Below are 18,975 nucleotides of genomic sequence, written 5' to 3'. Positions count from 1 at the left end.
GGTGGAGTGCTTCCTCTGTTTGGCCATTGTGATTGGGAGTTTTTAGGGACGGGTATTGGACGATACCCTTAACCATGAAGGAGGATGTCTGGCTGTCGACCCATGACTATTTATGTCACAGAGCCCTGAGACCCACAGGCTGTGTGTCAACTCACATCCTCAGAGCCGCCAATATGTACTCCATAGAATGACAGAAGTTATCAGGAAAGACTGTAGCCTAATGGGGTTCCCTCACCCCTTTTTTAAAAAAAATTCAAATCCTAAGCTAAGTTCCTGGTGGAGAGAAGTTCCAATGAACGCTTTTATTGTGGCTTTACAAAGTCAACCCTAGAAAAGTCAGTCTCCAAAACTGAAGCCTCAGCAGGGAGAATAAGGAAGAGAAGAAGGAATAGACGGCTCTTGGACTATTTCCCACATTAAGTTATTTCAGGATCTGGGTTGCTAGGTGTCCACATAAAATACCTTTACCAGGAAAGGATGTTGAACACATTTCGCTCAAGATTATTTTTCAGCTGTTCGTTAAAGTGAGTGCCTTATAGGAAGAAAACAGAGACAAAGACAGTCTTATTTGTATTTTACATCCAGAAGCCCCCTCAAAAAATATTTGGGTAATTATGATCTACAGACTTGTTCTTATATCTGAGTTGTGGGCTTACTCATTTTACAGGAAGTTCTTCTAGGCCACGAGGATGTCTGAAATTTTATTTTCACAAACAGTAAGGAGGAACCTTCTAGCTTAAATGGATCAGTGAACAATTCGAAGGGCTCTATTTCTTTGTCTGTTCTTACTCTCTACATTAGTTAGGTGATACCAACTACTTTCATGGCTCATCCACTACCTACCATGTGCAATATGCTTTGAAAAATAAATGTGCTATAGTCAAAGAAAAACTCTATAATCAACCAAAATTTGCCCTCTGATCTCCAGACCTATTGGATTAGTAAAGAATTTAGTTGCATGTAGCAGGAACATAAAAGTCCATTTATAGTTGTGTGGCTGTCCACCCAAATCTGTCCTTTCACAGAAGCTGGACCGTGGTTTCCTGGTTACCCTACAAGCCTCAGCTTGCTTTGCAGTTGGATGTGGTCAGTTCTCTCCAATGCAATGTAAATGGAAGTGATGTGTTTGGCCCATAAAGCTTCCCCAAAGAGCATCTCTATCCTCTTCTCCTTTCTAGAACTGTGATTTCAGGCCCAGAGTGACCTTGGAAGTCATGTATAACAAATAGGACAGCCTCCATTGGCTGTGTCCCTAATCTTTCCATCGTAGTGACCCTTAAATCCAGCCTTGATTACTTAAGAACAAGAGATACGTGTCTATTGTCTGAGTCATTGCTTTCAAGACTGTTACCTTAATATATACCACTCCAAAGAAAACAAATGCCTTGAACTGATATCTTATTTTCTGAGATAGTAGAGGCTAACATTTATTCAGATGCATAAAGATGCTAGCAGGGAGCAGACTGTCAAGTTCTGTTCCACCCCTTAGTGTCTGGGCTTTCTTCTTCTGCTCTTTCTTCCCAGGGTCATAAGTAGGCTGCTGCAAGGGAACATGTTAGATATGGGGGTTGTGTCCACATTGTACCTTTTGCCCATTTCCCAAGGTAAGTTATCTCTTTATCAAGGGAAGCACCTCCTTTTGTTTCATTAGAGCAAATAAGTCATTTGCCCAATTGCTAAGAAGAATGAGATCAGCACAACTTATTTAGACCAATCAAAATTCTTTCATGGAGTCTACACGCTCCTCATGTCAAAGCATCTCTGCTTACGATTAAATAAACTGGGGTTCTAGTGGGAGGAATGTGGTGCACGGTGAATGGTTGTCCCAGCCCATCTAGGCTACTATAACAAAATACCATGAATGAAGTGGCTTATAAAGAACAGAAAATTATTTCTCATAGTTTAAGAGGCTGGGAATCCAACATCAAATGCCTCCAGATTTGGGGTCTGGTGAGGGCCTGCTTCCCTCGTAGATTGACATCTTCTCACTATAATCTTACATGGTGGAAGGGGCTAGGTCGGTCTCTGGAATCTTTTTCTACAAAGGCATTAATCCCATTACGGAATGCTCAGCCCTCAAAACCTCGTCACTTCCCAAAGGCTGCACCTCTGAATACCATTTCTTGGGGTTCGCATTTCAACCTATGTGTGTGGAGGACACAGGCATCCAGACCACAGCAATTGTTAGGTAAGTAAAGACCAGTTGTGTGCCACACTCACGTGCCCACCTGCTGGCTGAGCTCCGGCTCATCAGGAATCAGCCTCAATCCTTCTCTTCCTCTCACCTCCACATTCATCAACAATCACCAAAGCTTATTGAATTTAATCTTCGAACTACCCCTCATTTGGGCCCTTTTTCCCTTTCTCCATTCTCTGCTATAGATTTCCAGGCTGCCCCTCCACTGCATTTCTCACATAGTCGAGAAATGGAGGAACTCAAATCTGACTCGGCACCCCACCGCTTCAATTTGCCAGTAACCGCCCACTAATGACCGAATAAACTGTGTGTGGAATCTAAAGCCCTTCATGATGTGACCTATGCCTTTCATCCACTAGTCAGCAAGACCACATTACTGTAAGTCACACACACACACACACACACACACTTAAGCCTCTGTTCTCTCTGCCCAGTCAAACTTTCAACTCCTTTCATCTCACCAACCTTAAAACTTCATGCAGTCTTCAACAACCCCTTTCCCTTCCCCCTAGCTCAAGGTACTAATTTAGGCCCTCTTCCTGCTACTATTTCTGGGCCTGCAACCTGTCATACCTTGGCTAGTGCTTATGTTCTGAGCTCCTCCAGTTCTTTGCCTACGGACTGGTCTCCACCATTCCCTTGTGTTCTGCCTGAATACAGGGATCGCTGTGTCACCCTTGCAAGCCCAGTACCTCCCCTGGTGACTGGCACAAATGAGTTCATTTTTTTTAACTAGGGATTGAACCCAGGGGCACTGAGCCATATCCCTGGCCCTTGTTATTTTTTATTTTGAGACAGGGTGTCCCCTAAGTTGGTTTTGGCCTCACTAAGTTGCTGTGGCTGGCTGGCTTTGAACTTGTGATTCTCTTGTCTCAGCTTCCCAAGCTGCTGGGATGAGAGGCGTGCACCACCACATCTGGCAAGGAGTGTGTTTTTAGAAACCTTTTGACATTTGGGACTGCCATACAATTTCATTAGTGCATTTCAACCAGTCAGTCAGTAAATGTCTCTTAATCATGTCCATTGTGAGAAGATTAATTTATTGTTAAGTAGGGTTGGTAGGGTTGCCAGATAGTCATGGTGAGTCACCAACAGGGTGCTGAAGTAAGACGTGTTCCCAGGGTGAATGAACAAGGAGGCAGCATCAAAGAGCCGAGTGATCTTAACAGCAGCAATAATAGAAGCCAATTGTTGGACAATTATCTTGGACAGCACTTTGTGCATCTTTTATTTTTTTAAATCTTTTTAATTTATATATGACAGTGGAATGCATTATTTGTGCATCTTTTAAATTTAATGTTTACTATAGCCCCTTGAGGTAAGTGTGTCACACAGGGTCCTGTGAGCACTGGAGAGTTCTTGGCTCACATACCAGAAGAATGAAGGACACAGTCTTGGAGGGTGAGAATTAATAGCAGATTCATTAGAAGCAAGCAAGGAAAGCTTTCATAGGATGGGAAGGGGTCCCAAAGAGGGGGCCATTGGTGGCTGTCTGTCTAGGATTTATTAATACTGTTTTAATGAGGAACTAACCTTTCATTGAAGAGCCCCCCCCCCTTGATTGTTCTCTATACTTGTTCCTTAAAAGAACTGCTTGAGTTCAAGACAGCTCTTTGAGGTTGACTAAAGGTAGGATAGTCCAAGAAGCACCATGACTGTTCTTGATATGGGTTTCCTGTAGAGGTAGCCAAGTACGAGAGGAACTTTCCAGTCAGGCAGCCCCAAACAACAAACAAACCAACCAACAAAAAACCAAGCTATATCCTAACATTTTAATCTGGGGTAGTGGGACCCGCATGCTCCGAGGTCTCCATTTCTATCTTCTGCCTCAAGAACTTCACAAGCTTCATTCCACCGAAAGGAAAGCTGAGGCCAGAGAGCAGAACAGGATCTTTACATTCATGCAGTAATCATGGAATAGAGTCAAGACCAAGGTCTAGTTTTTCTGATTCTAAAGCCTGCACTACAGATGTCCCTCTGTGTCCGCAAGGGGGATCTATTCCAGGGTCTCCCATGGATACCAAAATCCTAGGATGCTCAAGTCCCTTCTAAAAAGTGGCATATTATCACCCAGAACCTACACACACACACCCTCCTCCATGTGTCAAATCATCTCTTCATTGTTTATATCATCAAACATAAGTAAATGTTTCTGAAAAGTTTTTGTTTGTTCTAATTAGGTATACATGATAGCAGAATACATTTTGATTCATTTTACACAAATGGAGCACAACTTTTCATTTCTCTGGTTGTACATGATGTAGAGTCACACTATATGGGCTGTCATACTTAGGGTAATGATGTTCATCTCATTCTACCACCTTTCCTGCCCCCCTCCCCTCTTCCCACCTCTCTCTCCCCTTTGCCCAATGAGAGTTCCTCCAGTATCCCTGCCTCTCATTATGGGTCAGCATCCACTTATCAGAGAGATCGTGACTGACTGAACATTTCAACCAGTGACTGACTGGTTTTTCGGATTGGCTTACTTCACTTAGCATGATATTCTCCAACTCCATTCATTTACCTGAAAATGTCATAATTTTACCCACTTTTAATGTTGAGTAATATTCCATTGTGTATATATACCATAGTTTCTTTATCCATTCATCTGTTGAAGGGCATCTAAGTTGGTTCTACAGGTTAACTATTGAGAATTGAGCTGCTAAGAACATTGATGAGGCTGTGTCACTATAGTATGCTGATTTTAAGTCTTTTGGGTATAGACTGAGGAGTGGGATAGCTAGGGCAAATGGTGGTTCCATTCCATGTTTTCTTAGGAATCTCCATATTGCGTTCCATAGTGGTTGCACAAATTTTCAGTGCCACCAACAATGTATGAATGTACTTTTCCCCCCACATCCTCGCCAACACTTATTGTTGCTTGATAATTGATGTTCTGACGTGTGAGATGAAATTTTAGAGTAGTTTTGATTTGCATTTCTCTAATTACTAGAGATGTTGAACATTTTTTCATGTATTTGTTGATCAATTGTATGTCTTCTTCTGAGAAGTGTCTGTTCAGTTACTTAGCTTATTTATTGATTGGGTTATTTGTTTTTTTGGTGTTAAGATTTTTGAGTTCTTTATCCTGGAGATTAGGGTTCTATCTGATGTGCATGTAATAAAAATGTTCTCCCACTCTGTGGACACTTTGTTCATGTTATTGATTGTTTACTTTGCTGAAAAGAAGCTTTTTAGTTTGGATCCATCCCATTTATTAATTCTTGATTTTATTTTTTGCACTTTAGGATCTGGTTAAGGAAGTAAAGACCTAATCTGACATAATGAAGATTTGGGCCTACTTTTTCTTCTGTTAGATGCAGGATCTCTGTTCTAATTCCTAGGTCCTTGATCCACTTTGAGTTGAGCTGAGCTTTGTGCATGGTGAGAGATAGGCTCTTAATTTCATTTTGCTGCATATGGATTTTCAGTTTTCCCAGCTATCTTTTCACCAATGTATGTTTTCAGTGCCTTTGTCTAGTATGAGATAACTACATTTATGAGGGTTTGTCTCTGTGTCTTCTATTTTGTACCACTGGTCTACATGTCTATTTTGGTGCCAATACCATTTTTGTTACTATATTTCTGTAGTATAGTTTAAGGTCTGGTATTGTGATGCCTCCTGTTTCACTCCTCTTACTCTGGGTGTCTTATTTTTCCAAATGAATTTCATGATTCCTTTTTCTATTTCTATGAGGAATATTGTTGGGATTTTAATTGGAATTGAATTAAATCTGTGTAACACTTTTGGTAGTATGGCCATTTTGACAATAATAATTCTTCTTATCCAAGAACATGGGAGACCTTTCCATCTTCTAAAGTCTTCCTTGATGTCCATCTTTAGTGTTCTGTAGTTTTCATTGTAGAGGTCTTTTACCTCTTTTGTTAGATTGATTCCCAAGTTTGTTTGTTTGTTTGTTTTAGGCTATTGTGCATGGGGTAGTTTTCCTAATTTCTCTTTCTGAGGTTTCATCACTGATATATAGAAATGCATTTGGTTTATGGGTGTTGACTTTGTATCCTGCTACTTTGGCTGAATTCAATTATTAGTTCTAGAAGTTTTCTGGTGGAGTTTTTTGGATCCTGTAAGTATAGAATCATGTCGTTGGCAAATAGTGACAGTTTGGGTTATTCTTTTCTTATTCATATTCCTTTAAGTTCTTTCCTCTGTCTAATTGCTCTGGCTAGAGTTTCAAGGACTAATGTTGAATAGGAGTGGTGAGAGAAGACATCCTTGTCTTGTTCCAATTCTTAGAGGGAATGTCTCCAGTTTTTCTCCATTTAGAATAATGTTGGCCTTGGGCTTAGCATAGATAGCTTTTACAACGTTTCGGTATGTTCCTACTATCCCCAGTTTTTCTAGTGTTCTGAACATGAAGGGGTGTTGTATTTTAGCAAATACTTTTTCTGCAGCTATTGAAATGATCATATGATTTTTATCTTTAATTCTATTAATATGATGAATTATGTTTATTTATTTCTGTATGTTGAACCAACCTTGCATCCCTGGGGTGAACCCCATTTGACCCTGGTATACTATCTTTCTAATACGTTTTTGTATGTGATTTTCCAGAATTTTATTGAGAATTTTTGCATCTATGTTCATCAGGGATATTGGTCTGAAGTTTTCTTTCCTCCATGTGTCCTTGTCTGGCTTAGGTATCAGGGTGACACTAGCTTGAGTTTGGAAGGGTTCCCTCCTTTTCTGTTTCATGGAATAATTTTAGGAGCATTGGTATTAATTCTTCTTTGTAGGTTTATAGAACTTGGCTGAGAAACCATATGGTCTTGAGCTTTTTTGGTTGGTAGGCTTTTGACAGCATTTTCTATTTATTGCCCAAAATTGATCTGTTTAAATTGTGTATGTCCTCCTGATTCAGTTTGGGCAGCTCATATTTCTCTAGAAATTTGTCAGTATCTTTGATATTTTCTATTTTACTGGAGTATAAATTTTCAAAACAATTTCTAATTATCTTCTATATTTCAGTGATATCTGTCATGATACTTCCTTTTTCATCAGGAATTTTAGTAATTTGAGTTTTCTCTCTCCTTTTCATTAGGGTGGCTAAGGGTTTATATATTTTATTTCATTTTTCAAAGAACCAGCTTTTTGTTTTTCAATTGTTTCTTTTATTTCAATTTCATTGACTTTAGCCCTGATTTTAATTATTTCCTGTCTTCTACTGCTTTTGGTGTTGATTTTTTTACTTTTTCTAGGGCTTTGAGATGTAATGTCAGATCATTTGCACAAATAGTTTTGCACACATATTTCAATATTTGCACAAATATTTTTCAGGATATTTTCAATCCCCAGTTGGTTAAATTGCATACACACAGCTCAAGGATAAGGAGGGGTGACTATATCTAACCTGATAAACCTTCCTTTAACTTAATTAGAATTGAGAAATCCTGTTGTGAGAGAGTCTTCGACATGTGAAAAGAGAGGTAGAAACAGAAATGGAAAGGGAGACAGATTTTTTTTTGGAAACATCTTGCCTTCCATAATGAGAAACCTGAGGGTGATTGGTGGTCATCAAAATGCTCAAGAGTCACTCTGAATCCCTGGAGTTGCAGGAATGCTTCAGAGAAGAGGCAACGTTTAGCTCAGCATTTCTCAGATGTAAGTGTGCACAGGGTTGACTTGGGGATGTGTGGATCTTATTAAAATGCAGACTGAAGACCACTGCAGCAGGGCCTCCTGGTCACTAGTGACCTCTTCACTGCCCACCCTTTTAGGCCACTGCCTGGGTGGAACTTCCACAGTTTTGAGTATTCTGTGCATGAGGGGAAGAGGGATCAGGCTCTGAGGTGATGCTGGACATCACACAAATTCCCCTCCTTATAGAAAATACGAATCTATTCAACATTGAGTGAAATGTCCATCTACATGTTTGCCAAGTTCTGTGAAACTAGAAAACCCTTAAAGCTGATGTACCCATCAGCCTCTGATGTCACCTTTTCACTTTTATGTTCATGACCCAAGGAAGCCTCCTGAAATTGAAGGCTGAGGTGTTGTGCAGGGGAATGGGGATGGTGCTCCTCCTGGCCAGCGGTCTCAGTAATGTTCTCACTCCCACCAAGCATTGGGCCTAGGTCAGCACTCTCCTGCCAGGTGAGGCTGGGCCACAGCTCTGCAGAGCCAAGCATCTGCTCCAAAGTATCCATCCCAGAACGAGAGCCTACAGGCTGGCAGGTTGGCAGATAGCTGAGGGACTTGCTTCTCAGGCATCCCCATCTCCAAAAGAGCAAAGGGAACATGGTGTCCTCAGTGACTGACTGTTGACAAACACCATATTTTGCCTCAGCTGAGGCTCTTCCTGCCATGTGCTTCTTGCAATATCCTCTCTTCCCACGTACTTTTTCCCTTGTCAAAAAAATTTCTATTTTCTTCCCTGAAATCTTGTTCCTGGTCTGTCTGTTCTGGGTTTTGTTTTGTTTTTCTTACTTTCCAGCCATACTTTCTCTAATGAGGTCAAAGAATGAGCCATCTGGCCATAGGTGACCTGTAAAGTTTTTGGCTTAACTTGAGGACATGGAATTCAAATATTCAGAGGCCACAAGACCTTCTGAAGGGGTAAATACTGGATAACTTGCAAAAGAGGAATGGAGAAGGGGAAGGCGTATTTGTTGAGGGATAATTACACACTAGTCCTGGGTGCCAGTTGCTTTCATATACCTCACTTACTCCCTGTAGCATCTCTGAAGATCAGGAAAATAAAAAAAACTATTATCCTATTTCACAGATGTAACAACTGAGGCTCAATGAAATCAAAAGACTGCCCAGGCTCACGTAATTTGTAAGTGATAAAGTCAGAATTCAAAGCCAAGCATCCCTAAAGCCAGTGCCTGGGTCCTGTCCACTTCATCAGGCTGCAGGTCTATATCCTGACACTTCTTAATTGTGGTGCTTCAACTTTCTCTCTTAAACTGAGAAGTGCAGTCCCCAGGAGAATTAGGGACTCTCCGTGGTGGGCACAGTGATCCGCTATATCCTTTGCCTCAATAATAGTAAATCCATGTTTTTTTGGCTTCAGGTATATAAATGTGTTCTTGAGAGTTGCTATATCTGCTGATGACAAAACTCAGATCCTAAGCTTCAGCTTCCTCTTCTGTGAAATGGGAACAAAAATAGCATCTGCCTCAGAGGAATCAGACAAGAAGCATAGCATGAAGTCCAGTTCGTAAGAAGCCACAGTGATTACCTTAGGGACTATTGCTGCTGTTGCTGGGTGGTCATTACCGTAACTGGTGTGCAAGACCATCTTCAATACTAGAATGAAGATTCAACAAGTTAAATTATTGAGTGTTTAGCTCCGTGGCAGGGACTGTTTTGTGTAGAAGAGAAACAATAATGATTGAGATGAAGCCTCGTGGCATGGAGCTTATACTCTAGTTAGGGGAATTATAAAGAAAGGGGGGCAATTTGGGGCAGTGGTAAGCACTCTGAAGGAACTCAAATGAGAAATGGGATGGAGCAACTGGGGCAGGAAAAGGGTTTCTAAGAAGCACATCAGAGCAAAGTCCCAGGGGAGAGCACTGCAGGCTGAGGGAATGGCCACAGGAAGGTCCTGAGATGGGCATGAGCTGGGATCATCAAATATGCTTTTCTGATTCTGGAGGCTGTCTTAATGGAGTAGGAAGGAGAAGTACTGGACAGAGCTTACCAGTCCAGAAGAACTCTGGAGCCAATACTGCCTGGTCTCTCAACTCCTTGGAAAAGTTACCCAAGCCCTCTATGCCTCAGTTTCCTGATCTGTGAATTTAAGAAGACAATAGTGAACCTGAAATGGCTTAGACAGGGAAGCACTTAGGAGAGTTCTTGGCATATCAGAATCAGGGAAAGCTACTGCTACTCTCATTGTTGTAAGTGCTTAATTAATACATGCAAAACACTCAGATGGTTCCTGGAAATAAGCAGTCTACACATGTAAGCTGCTGTCTTGGGTGCCTCGCCCCTCAGGAGTTTTCAATAATGTGCCCCTGAAAGAGCAGATCAGTTTAAGATTTCTTCATGTTCTTCTCTTATTGAAACATAGAAGGAAGACTCAGCACACAATTTCTCCCATTTAATTTTCAAATGCTTCAATACAATCTCTTTGGTCAGAATGACTTTTATCTACACAAACTCTTTACTGAATGGAAACGATGCTGTAAAAAAAAAAATAAAGAAAAGAAAAGAAAGAAAAACCAGAATTACAAAACTTAGGGCATTCTCTTTGAAACCAAATCACTTTCTTGCCAGATGAGTTAACTACTATTTCCTCAGCACTGACTTGCAAAGGGTGGTACATGATCTCTCTATTTCCTTCATCATTTCCTGAAGATACTCATTCCTTTCAGGAGGTGAGGTGCTTTAAGGGTCAGTTCAAATCCAGTCACCATGGAGTCTGGGCTGGTTTCAACTGTTTCCCATCAATGTTTTTCTGGCTTCTGTAAGTTATTACCTATGGGCCATTGGCCCCAGAGACACCAGAGTTCATGGCTGACATGGTTTTTTCCTATGCCAGCCAGAAAGTTCAAATTCTCCCATATTACCACCAAGAACTGGGTTTTTATGAACCCATACCAAGAGGGTTCCAGCAGGTCTATTTTAGCAGGAAACCTGGTCAAATTCATTTGCTTAGAGGACCTTCCCCAGAGGTGAAGCCACCAGGTCCTGGCAGTGGAGAGGAGGCTACTCACTGGGCAGCCTATTTCAACTGCTTGGCCCTTCATAGGGAAACTGATTTTACAGTTTCTCTATTTAGGACATCAAGATAGGTTGCCATGGAAAAATGACATCTTCTAATTAAAAACACAGAGAGGTCACAAGTTTCCCAGAACGACCAGGGCACGGATCCTAAAAGGAAAGAAATGAAACATTTGAAAAAAAAAAAAAAGCCAAACAAAACTTCCAAAGCCGTTTCAGCCTGTAACTTTCCAAACCTGAATGAGATGCCCTGAGTGGACTGCAGACACTGAATGGGCAGTGTAAATCCACGGCTCCTCCACGTTGGTGTTGGCTGGTGAAGGCTCAGCCCTGTCAAGGTCAGGCATGCTCAGAGAATGTTCACGGCTGTGTTCAGATTGCAGATTTCTGCATTTGCCTCTTGAAGACTAGGAAGATTCATGGGAAGGCAGAGAGGAGGAATCAGAAGGCTTCTTTGATCTGTTCCTTTGACATGTCTGAGAATAACACTCTCAACCTGTGTCATGCTCCACCGCCGTGACCCACACTGGATGCAGACTTCTCAAGGACAGGCACAAGGTCATATTTATCTCTGTTTCACAGGGGCCTAAATTATTGTTTGGTATATAGCACATGGACAATACATCCTTGTTAAATTAATAATAATAATAATGGTCATTTACTGAATGCAATGGGCATTCGAGTATCATTAATCCTCTTTGACAGTAAAGAAACTGCAATTTGAGGAGACAAACAACGCAGTGGTGTATACTACTAGTAAATGATGGAAACTGGATTTAAATCTAATACTGTTTGACTCCAGAGTTCAGCAATAAATGAATCCCTGGAGGGCTAATTTTTTCTCTCAGAGGCTGAGCAGCCAGTGTGTGGTTTGAGGAGCACTCTGCCCTGGCTCCTTCTGTCTTTACTATTTGTTGGCACCGTCATGTCTCCCAGGGAGCTGTCTACTAAAGGAAGCAAGAAGAGAAACATCTATACTCCAGTAAACCTGGCATGGAAAGGGAAGCCCATGACGGCAGTGGGTGAGAATAGGGACTCAGGTGCCTTTCTTTCCTGCTTTGTGCCCTGGTGGTGCTCCCCACATAGGGGGAGGAGGCTTCCTTAGGCTGGACTGAATTTAGAGTGGAACCCAGTCTAGAAATTCCCAAGTCAGTTGGATGGATTTCTCATTTAGCCAATACTGCAGCGTGGCACAAATCCACGGGCCCCAAGGACATGGAATAGCACCCCTGAGAGCTGTATAAGAGTTTTTGACATAATCTTTCAACTTGCAAGTGTATTTTACATTCTACATTACCAGCAATGGATAGCAGCCTCGGATAGTTCTACACATTATTTCACACACATTATTTAATTATCACCCTATGAGGTAGGTAAAACTATTAACCCCGTCAGAGATGATGAAACCAAGGCTTTGAGTGATCTGTCCCTCTCTATTGGTGATACTCAAGATGATGTCCACAGACTGGAAATGGCAACCGGAACTACAGCTTGTGAGAAATGCAAGTCTCAGGCCCCACCCGAGAACCACTGAATCAGGATGGTTGGCCACAGGAACTTGAGTTTTCACAGCTCTCCAAGTGTGAAAAAGTCAGAAGCTCTAAAGATTCAAAATCACTGCCATAAAACACTGAGCAAATGACAGGAGGCTGAATTCACTCTTAGTTGGCTCACTCCAACCCCAGCTCTACCTTGCTGACAGTACTAGGAAAGGAATAGAACAAGGCCAAGATCATGAATGCAAATCACAGGGCGACTTCCATTGGTAGAGGGGATGTGGACCAGACCAATCTCTCTGAGGCTCAGTGACTTATTTTATAAAACAGGCATACTATCTACTTCACTTGTGAATATCAAGATGAATTAGTATGAAAGTACTTAGCAAAGCCGGGTGCAGTGGGGCATGTCTGTAATCTCAGTGTCTTGGGAGGCTGATGTGGAAGGATTGTGTGTTCAAAGCCAGTCTCAGAAACTCAGCAAGGCCCTAAGCTACTTAGTAAGACCCTGTCTCAAAATATTATATGTGTATGTGTGTGTGTGTATATATATATAGGGCTAGGAATGTTGCTCAGTAGTTAAATGCCCCTGGTTCAATCCCCGGTACCAAATAAATAAATAAATAAACAAATAAAATAACTAGTAAATAGTTAAGCACTAAATTATATAAGCTTTTATTGTTTGTTGTTTTCTATTAGTATAGCTATTGTAATTATAATATTATTATGGTTACATTTTAAACATAAAAAATAGGAACTCATGGGTAAACTGAGGTTTAAAATGTATAATTATTCCCAGTGGGTTCCCATTACACAATCCTATTCTTAGAATATAAATTACTTTCAGGAAAAAGAAAATGAAGGCACATTGAGTGAACCCAAGCTGGTGAATAATGACAACAATCATCGCGATAATTACTTGTGTATGAAGAAGAGGTGCCGCAATGTCTACCCACAGGAGCTTGACGAGTGGAAGGGAGGTGGGAGTCAGCCTTGGAATATCTGTGTTTGTGTCCAGGGTCCTCCACTCACAGGCTGTTTGATCTGAGATGAGGTCCTTCGTCTCTAAGGGCCTTGTTGCTCTTACGTCAATTTGAATCATAATAATAACTACATCAGAATAATAGTGATGTATTTGACATGAGGCTCATAAGACAATGTCTTGAAAGTGCTCTACAAACTGCAATTTACTGGGCAAATGTTAATTGTTCTGATTGCAGATGCTGTTTACAATAAGAGAGACCAAATGGCGCTGGACACAGAAAACAATGGTTCCTGCAGGAACTCTTGAGACCTGGTAGGAGGAGGATGGAGAGGAGAGAAAACCCAGGGGAAAAGGCTTTTGTGATCCCTACACACTGGACAGCCAAGGAGGAAAGATATTTTAGTTGGGGGGGGGGTGTTGGGCAGATTAGGAAATGCAGAATCTGAAGGGTGACAGGTCCTGACCTGTGGGGACCACACAACCACCCAGGGCCAGAGGATCAGAGTACTACAACTGGGGACACAAGACCAGGGGTCCAAATCAGGGTTATCATGGGCCAGTCCTACTGGACAGCACTCACATTCACAGCAGCCTGAAATTTAGACTTTCGATATCATTTCCAGATGGGTTTACGTAGTCACAGAGAAACTGATGGAACACGATAATGTTACTCAGACATCCTCAAATGTGAGTCCCATTATCAGGCTGTGTCATCTGGGGCATTGCCAAGAAATTATTTCTTCTAAATTCTTGCATTATGTTGTGGATTACTCAATTATATTTCAAAATAGAAGTATTAATTTTTATTATAAAAGTTTTAAATTATACCATCATTTGTATGAATCTGGTCTGGCCTTTTTTCATCTTTTTAAAAATTATATCAGGAACCTCTGAGAAGACCTGATCAAAGTCAGAAGACCCAGTTATCAAGCTCCTTTGTGTCTGATGTGTACATATGATTTTGTCTTGCCCAAGGCCTCCTAGAATAACTAATGTATCTGTATAACGTGTTGACATTTACTGAGCATTTTCATATACATCCTCTTACTGCTTCACAACCTAAATAGAGCAGGTATTTTCATCCTCTATTCTTATTATCTATTGCTATAGTACAAAACACCTCCAAAGCCAGTAGGTTAAAACAACAACAAAATCATGTTGTTTGTGAATCTGCCACGCAATCTTGGAAGACACAGCTCACCTCTGCTTCTGGACATTTGTGGCTCAAAGCTAGAAGACTAGAATCATCTGAGGCTTGCTCATGTACCCACATGGCCAGTGCCTGGGCCAGGAAAACCCAAACAACTGGGCAGCCAGGGCTCCTCTATCTACCTCTATGGTCAGTTGCAGATCAGATCACTAAAGGCACAGCATCTATGGTTATGTTTTCTTGCCACAGATTCTCAGCAAATGATAAATACTTGTTTTCTGAAGGTCCCTCTTCAGAAATTTGTCACAAGGTTATTGTTACTGATGCAACTTGGTAGAAATTCAAGAAGCAGGTTGGTGGTATGCTGAGATATGTAAAAGTTTGGGTGTTTGGCTTTAGGGGATTTTAGCAAAGTAAGTCATTCATTTTCTATTCTGAATATGGACACTTGTCACAATTTTATTGCAGAAAACACAAATGGATAGGAACAACAAATGGGTCATCTCCAACGCCGTATCAAGAACTTCTAATTCCCCAAACACATCTTTGGAAGTTCAGTCCTGAGTTGGTGCATGTGCCTAAATCTCTGGGTTTTGTTTTCAAACTCAAACTGGGGTTTTAAACCTCCTTGTAGGTCAGCCACCACCATGACCCTCGACTTAACCTCTAGAAGTGAGATGGCATAAAGTCAAGTGTTTGGGTAAAAAGCATAAAATGAGGAAGCTGCTTCCAGAGGCCTAATCCCCTCTCTACTTTCTAAAAGGCCAGACACACTTTAATTGGATTTATATATTTCAAAGCTGATACAGTTATAGCCAACTCTAAGAGAAAGAGCTACAATGTGAAAGTCCACAAAGGGTGTTTGTGTCTCTCCAATTTTTAGTTGCTGTGACTAATCAGGATGAGGGCTGGCTGCGAGCAAGGTCTTTCAAAAAGCTGATCTATACTTTCACAAATGCAGAAAATGCCATTCATCTTCACTTAATAAGAAGAGATCCCTTTTGATGTCTGAAACCTCAACTTTCTGTCCAGAAGGGAGTCCGTCTAATGATGCTTAACCATGCAGCAGTGATAAATTCTTTATGGATTTACTGGTAAAAGTGGCTCCAGTATGTTTTCTCTGAGAAAGACACATTTAAGGGCTTGTATACTAGCATTCTGCTTTTTTCTTTCAGGTTATCTTTCAAATACATAGTTTAAGTTCTTGGCTAAGTTTTACTGGCCCCAGGGTAAGATGATCATAAAAATAATAATGATGGTTAACTCTTATAAAGCTCTTACTATGTGCCAAACACTAAGTGTTTTATATCTATTACTTCAGTTAATCTTCACATACTAGGAGGTAGGTACCATTAGTAACACAGTTTTGCTGATGAGAAAATCAAGGCCCAGAGTAATTAGCTTAAGTAATGCTCATGCATCCTTAAAGTGGTAGAGCTGACATTTCAGTCAAAGCAATGTGGATACAGAATCATGGACAACTGGAGCATTTAGTATGAGGACAAGACAGTGTGTAGTGAATCTCGGAAAGGGACTGATAATTGCATGGCACTACCAAGAGACAGTCACATGATCCAGAAGAGCCAAATAGAGACCTTATTGCTGGATACACTGACTGTTGAGGAGTGGGCATGTGATCCAAATAGAACTAGAGTTCAGAAAAATGCAGATTCTAGGAGAAATGGTCTCTCTCTTTGAGCTTTCTAGAGCTTGTGTGTGTGTGTGTGTGTGTGTGTGTGTGTGTGTGTGTGTGTGTGTGTCTTGCTGGGGATTAAACCCAGGGCCTCACATACACTATGCTAGTGCTTTACCACTGAGCTATATATTCCAGGCCCTAGAACCATTTTTTTTTTTTTTTTTTTTTGCCACGAGGGGAGATCCTTTCTGAGAATGAAATCTATACAGAGAAAACTTGAACTGAAGGATAGGTGGGAAGGATTAGAACCAATAACATTTTTTATCCAGCTGGATCTGAATGTCAGTCCCCTCCCACCTCTGCTCTCTGACCTTCCGATTACATAAGGCAGTACTCTACATGCTCAGTTTTGCTTAAGCAAAATCAAACTAGCTCTCTGTCACTTTGCAGATTCAGGAATCTGACTGAAACAGGGATTTTTACCCAAAACTTGTAAGGGAGGCAGTAGTGGGCAGGGAAGAACTGGGACCACCATGTATAACTTACATAGAAGCAAATTTGATTCAATATAAGTCAATATTCAGCGACTGATGTGTTATTAAAGTGTCTCTCAAGGCAGTAAACAGTGCACCCTGGACCTGGCTGCTACTGCACTGGGCACTCCTCTCTGAAGTGATGGAACCCTTTGGACCAGTGGGACGAAGTCAGAGGTGAGGAGGGGACAGATGCTACCTTGGTAGTGGCACCGTGCCTGCTGTGCTGTTTCTGTTGCCAGGTCCAGAGCTTTATGGCAGCTGCATGTTTGGGTTTTACTTTCAACTGCTCTGCTATTCCTAGAACTCAGATTATTTTGAGTTCCCCAAGCTGGACTTGGAGATCAGTCTTGAGTGACAGGCATTGAATGAACTATGTGCTCAGATGCCCTTCAATGAATGCTGAGGTTAACGGGGTTTTGCTTGGTAAATGTTCACTGGGCCTCTTTCTTCTTTTCCTGGGCTTGGATGACCCCAGAGACTTCTAAGGCCTCTGCAAATGGACTCCTGGTAGTCATTTCACAGTCACTGAACATGCTCAGGCTTATGTGACACCACATGCGTTGCTCATTAATTAAACATAATAAGGTTGAGAGACAAAGTGTAGTATAGAATATCTAGAGGACTCTGCAAATGAGAGGTACCTAGGACCCAATAGGGACTAGAAGTGACTTTGTACTAAGAGGAAAAAAGATTTCCAGATTAAGGGTGGGGGGTAGATTCCTTTCAGAGAAAAAGAGGTCAGTTCTGTCCTCTCTTCCATTTCTGGCAACATCAGAACAGGTTTCTGTAGCCTTCCTGCTTCTTTAATAGTGGGATTGTCAAGCATCAGTTGCTGCTTATTAAAGGATATTTGTATATATTAAAGCTAAAAGTGAGAATTCTCATAAAACTATAAAATTAACACATGCCAAGGTGTTTTTTTTTTTTTAAACTCAGTAAACAGGGAACCAATAAGGTGCAGAGAGATGGATTATCTTGAGGCAGAGAGAAATGGGGACCTTGGAGATTGGGATCTTACCACCCCAGATTAAAAATTCTAGGCTAAATCTTATTTGGTCAGTTGGTTTTGGGTGCCTGACTTGAAGGCCCCACTTACACTTGGACACCCATACATTCTCTTGCTGCCCAGGCTTCCTATGCTGTGGGAACTTTCCTTGCTTGTTTCTAATAAATCTGCTACTGAACTCTTAATCTCCATCATCTGTGTACTTCATTCTTCAGTGTAAGACAAGAACCTGCCAGTGCTCACATGACTCTGGGTTACACAGTGATCTAATTAAAGGAGAATTCAAAAAGCGTGCACACACATATATACCATGAGGAACACTGAAAAAAACTTACAAATACATTCTAAATTGGCTCATATTCAGGGGGCAGTAATAAAGTGCATGTCAAGGAGACATTTGAATTTCTATGGACGAGAATGATTTTCATCACTCTGAGTATTCTATAACTTAACAGAGTTTTCAAAGAAGCTCAAAGACATGGAAGATAATGATGTAATAGTTAGGAGTTTCGAGAGAAACAGAACCAAAAGAAGATGGATCGATAATAGGTAGATGAATGAATATATAGATATTTGTTTATTATGAAGGACCGACTTATGGAAGCTGAGAAAATCCACAATCTATTGATCTTCACACTGGAGGCCCATTGAAGCTGGTAGTGTATTTCTAATCCAAATCCAAAGCCCTGAGAACCAGGAGAGCCAATTGTGAAGTCCCAGTCCAATCTAAATGCCCAAGAACCAGGACTTCTCCAGTCTGTGAGTAGGAGGAGATAGATGTTCCTAAGAACAGAATGAATTTTCCCCCTTCTCCAACTTTTGGTTTTATCTGGGGGCCCTGGATGGCTAGGAAGATTCTGGTCCACATGGTGAGGGCAATCTTTACCCAATCTACCTGATTCAAATGCTAGCCTCTCCCAGAAACACCCTCCCTAATGGACAGAAACCAAAATCAAGTTTTACCTGCCATCTGGGCATCCCTTAGCCCAATCAAGTTGACATATAAAATTAACCATCACGGGGGTTAACTTGGAAGAGTGCCCTACACTTGGAAGAGTGCCCTAGATAGAAAAGCAGCTGTCACTTCTGCAGAGCTGTTGCACAATTTTTCCTGCCATGCCAATCTTTTGGGGATCTCCAGCAGATGAAGGCAAGAAAACTGTAATCAGAAAAATATAGATTGTTTTGGGGAAGAAGAAACAGTGTGCAAGTCTGGCCAAGTGGGATTGAAAAAGAAATCCTAAAGATTGCCAGATCAAATAGATAAAGAGGTAACTTGG

This window comes from Spermophilus citellus (assembly GCF_964194105.1).
Source record: "Spermophilus citellus genome assembly, chromosome: 9".
NCBI classification, from domain to species: Eukaryota; Metazoa; Chordata; class Mammalia; order Rodentia; family Sciuridae; genus Spermophilus; species Spermophilus citellus.
This window is presented reverse-complemented; position numbering follows the sequence as displayed.